This window comes from Hemitrygon akajei, unplaced genomic scaffold (assembly GCF_048418815.1).
Source record: "Hemitrygon akajei unplaced genomic scaffold, sHemAka1.3 Scf000045, whole genome shotgun sequence".
Lineage (NCBI taxonomy): Eukaryota > Metazoa > Chordata > Chondrichthyes > Myliobatiformes > Dasyatidae > Hemitrygon > Hemitrygon akajei.
The window spans coordinates 2,318,243-2,322,993 of record NW_027331931.1 but is presented as its reverse complement, the minus strand read 5'-3'; the positions used below and the strand labels follow the sequence as shown (position 1 = coordinate 2,322,993).

Below are 4,751 nucleotides of genomic sequence, written 5' to 3'. Positions count from 1 at the left end.
CTTGTAGAACCAAACTGGCATTTCTGTCTGTAACAAAATGAAACCCATCTTGTGTCGGAGTGTTTTGCTAATAATGTTCGTGCAACATTATGCTGAGTGATCCTGAGTACCTGACTGCAGACCGCAGTCCCTACACTATAATGGCAGAATATGGCATTAAAGGCAAAACTTTTGACAGTGCGGAGGATCAGAGGGACCTTGGGGTCCGAGTCCCCAGAACACACAAAGCTGCTACACAGGTTGACTCTGTGGTTAAGATGACATATAGTGCATTGGCCTTCACCAATTGTGGGATTGAGTTTAAGAGCTGAGAGGCAATGTTGCAGCTATATAGGACCCTGGTCGGATCCCACTTGGAGTACTGTGCTCAGTTATAGTTGCCTCACTACAGGAAGGACATGGAAACCATCGAAAGTGTGCAGAGGAGATTTACAAGGATGTTGTCTGAATTGGGGAGCATGCCTTATGAGAATAGGTTAAGTGACCTCGCCCTATTCTCCTTGGAGCGATGGAGGATGAGAGGTCGCCTGATAGAGGTGTACAAGATAATGAGAGGCATTGATCGTGTGGACAGTCAGAGGCTTTCCCCAGGGCTGAAATGTCTAGCATGAGAGGGCATAGTTTAAGGTGCTTGGAAGTAAGTACAGAGGAGATGTCAGGGGTAAGTTTTTTTTTACACAGAGAGAGGTGGGTGCGTGGAATGGGCTGCCGGCGGCGGTGGTGGAGGCGGACACGATATGGTCTGTTAAGAGACTCCTGGATGGTTACATGGAGCTTAGAAAAAGAGGGCTATGGGTAAAGCCTAGGTAGGTCTAAGGTAGGGACATGTTCGGCACAGCTCTGTGGGCCGAGGGCCCCATATTGTGCTGTAGGTTTTCTATGTTTCTACTCAGACGACGGCCACTGAGTTTGCCCCACCTTCCTTTAATTTGCTCTTACTAATCAATCCCAAATGCCGATTGGCCACTAGTTGATTTGTAACCGATTGCTCTATTGCACTGCCGTGAGCTGCCCCTCGGACAATGAGCCTTATTGAAGTTCCCTCCTCTCCAGATCTCCGATGTCCAGGTTGGCCACTAGTCAAAGCTACCGGACGTACCTCTCAGTGATGACCGTGTCAATACCAGCAACATGACACTGGCAACCGAGTACATTGTCTTAGACAAGACTCCTGCCAAATCTAATGCCACTCCCCTTCGCACTACGTATGGACTGCTGACACTGTATGCATATTGATCTGTTGTCCCCACATGTTCATTGATCTCTTTCCCTCTCTGCAATGTGAATACTCCAGTTAAAGCCATCTCCTGCGTGTGTGTTTCTATTTGATATGTAGTTACAGAGACACAACGCAGACTGACATTTGAGTACAGAAGTGATGACCATAAGTTTCTCTATTCCTCCAACGCTGAGACAATTTTAGATCTAGATTCTTTGTTGTTCTCACAGTTCCAGTCCAAGAAATGCATTTGTCTCTTTCACATTTTGCAAGGGACATGTAAGAAACGGCAAGAAAAAAATACACAGATATAACTGTAACTACAAATTTTATTGGTGGCTTATTATACAAATGCCCCAAGTGAAGATGCTGTACCTATCTGTACGCAATGCAACAAGGACTGCTCACTTGGAATAACTTTACAATTGACTTAAATTGTGGTGCTCCTGTCAATATTGTAATGTCATTATGGGTGCATTAAGAATTAGGCTGAGTGATGACACCTGACAGCTTTACAAACATTTGTAGAATGTAGAAAGGCACCAACTCTATGAATTAATGTATACTCCAATATAATTTCGGAATTAACCTTCTTACATTGCATAAACAACTGATTAACACATGTTTACAAACTGTATTACATTCCAACAGTTGTTACATTCTCTCATGACTCATGCCGTCCTTTTCGTGGATGCAGACTTCTGGGCAGCATGAGCACATTTCAGATTGGCATCATGCACCGCATCCCACATCAATAGCAGTTCGAAAGGCCGGAAACGGTGCACTAGCAGCAACTCACGGTAATAGCAAGGATTGAAAGAGTCATCTTGGGTTGAAGGAACCCTGACTCCAGCTGTCCTGAATCCGCTATGGGAGCATGGGGCTAGTCCAGTCTTGGCCAGACACATCCCCCAAAAGACATCATCAATGGGGTATAGTTCAAGGTCTTGGGCTATCTGGTAAATGATGTGAGCTGTATACACAGACATAAGTATGCCCGCTCCACTAACGTATGGTGGGTACGACTTGATGGTGGTCACTATTTCTGGCACATAATACTTGCTCGACTTCTGGCGATTGGGCCCAAACCCATAAACGAGATGGCCCACAAACAGGTGTTGGTGAACCTTCATGCCTAGCAAGTAATCAACCATGTTATCGGTGTTGGCAAAGACATCATCATCTCCATTCAAGATGAATTTAGCTCTGGGGCAAAATTCACTGACCCACTGCAGCAACTTGTATTGTTTGAGGGTGAGGTTGAAAAAGGTATCCAAGAAATTCCATTGTAGGACATCTCTGTGTTCTCTGTTTTCCATGGCTAAAAGCTGATTCAATTTCCTCCTTTCCTTTTGGTCAGGAGAGACACCAGAGATAAAGACTCTCTTAATTAGGACCCCATTGAATTCGCGTTCTTTGCCCCAGGTCTTCCTTACCATTTCCCGCCGATCCTGGTTGAAAGGGTGAGATTTGATCACTAGGAGCAGGAAGACATTCTGAGATCCTTCTCGACCACCACATTTGTCTGGGGCATTTAGAATCATGTCAAATTCTCGACAGTGTTTATACATCAAGAAGTTTTTTATGTGCTCTTTCTCTTGATGAAATGAGGACAGGTGCAACAATGTCCTGTTCGCGTGGCACTTTGGCTTGAGCACTGATTTAGTTGCATCAGCAGTAACAACCTTGGGCAGGTCATTGCGATGAAAGGTTTCTGCAAGATCATCAGTCTCTCGACGTTGGTCATTATCCCAGAACACGAAGAACAATCCCAGAGTAAGCAAAACACCCAGCACTACTTTCTCATTGAATCGCCGACGTGTACTCATCTTTCACCTGAAATAGAGAAAACAATATGGATTAATTCAAAGAAAACTTTACATTTACATGATACTTGAGAAGAATGGGAAGTTTAAACTGTAATGAGTTTCACTAATGCTTTGTAATATTGACCTCAAAATGGTGATAAGGTAAGGAATAGGGAAGGCCCTACACACTGTTGAAAGTTTAATTAACCTGAAGCATTCCATCCCAGCAGAAAAAGAAATCTACCTATAGGATACCATCTCTGTCATTAAACTGAAAATCGCATAGTTTTTTTTTCTGGGCCTTAAAGGTATATGATTCCAAAGGGTTTATTCCACCTCGCTTCACAGGTCTCATCACTCCTCCCGGGGCTTAAACTGAACTGAGACATAGAGCAATATAGCACAATGCAGACATTTTGGCCCATGATGTTGCACCGAACTTTTAATCTGCTCCAAGATCAATTGATCCCTACTCTCTCAAACAGCTGTCCATTTTTCTTTCATCCATGTGTCTATCTAAAAGCCTCTTAAATCTCACTGATGCATCTACCCTTATCACTACCCAGGCTGTGCATTCCATACAGCCACCATTTTCTTTTTTTTTTAAATACTACTTCTGAAAAACCCCTATACTTTTCTCTAATCACCATAACATTATGCCCCCTCATATTAGTCATTTCTACCCTGGGAAAATGTTGTTGGCTCTCCATTCTACCTATGCCTCTTACCAGCCTATACGCCTCTATCAAATCACCTCTCCCCACCTCCCAACCCCACCTTTGCTCTAAAGAGGAAGGTCCCAGCTCGCTCACCATTCAGGTTGAGTTCACAGGTTACTGATACTATGGAAGATGATGTATTATTGACCATTGATTAGTAACTGAATATATGGCAGTGCAGGGAAGGTAACGTGTTAGCATAGCTACTGAAAACTTTTGATTTTCATGGCATTTCAACCAGGTCTATGTAAACCTACAATAGGAGAAACAAAGAGAAGTATACTCAAGGACCTTGGCTTTTTGCTTCTATGTTAACCAGAGAATTGTTTTCAAAGTTAAATTAGCAGTGGCCCACCCACCCTGCCATCCATTGGTCAAGCCACTTTATGAAAGGCTGCAACTAAGGCATAACTAGTCCCAAAGGCAAGGCTAATTCGACTCAGATATTCAGTAGTAAGCAATTGTGACAAGACAGCGAAGCCATCGCAGGCCCATATCTATTAAAGGAAAACGGCACCAGCATCACCTATGGCAGGAATTTACGCTTCATGAAGAGCAGTGAACCTTGGACTCCAGGAGCCCAGAGAAAGCAAAGATAACTGATAGCAGAACAGGGCAGATAGTTAGCATGATCCACAATGTGTATGAGTAAAGCCTTGGATGCCAGGAGCCCTGAAAAGACGCCAGTGACTGATAGCAGAACGATGTGTACAAGTAAAACTATTTGCACAGGGATGCAACTTGTGTCACTGTAGAATTATGGAATCCTAGAGTAATGCGATCTAAACAGGCCCTTTGGCCCAACTGGTACATACCAACCACAGCATCCTCCCTGATAGTCCCAGTTGTCTAGTTTGGCCCATAACTCTCCAAGCCTCTCCCTTCCATGTACCTGTCCAAATGCCGGTTAAATGTTGGAGTTGAACCCACTTCAACCACTTCCTCTGGTAGCTTCTTCCGGGTACTCACTGTCCTCCGTGTACAGAGGTTATCCCCAAGGTCTCT

The 4,751-nt window shown here is 44.0% G+C and overlaps 1 pseudogene; it reads right to left on the bottom strand.

The window, feature by feature from the left end:
- Window positions 1–1,890: 1,890 nt before the first annotated feature.
- On the bottom strand, window positions 1,891–3,048 carry LOC140720580 (N-acetyllactosaminide beta-1,3-N-acetylglucosaminyltransferase 3 pseudogene; annotated as a pseudogene).
- Window positions 3,049–4,751: the final 1,703 nt, after the last annotated feature.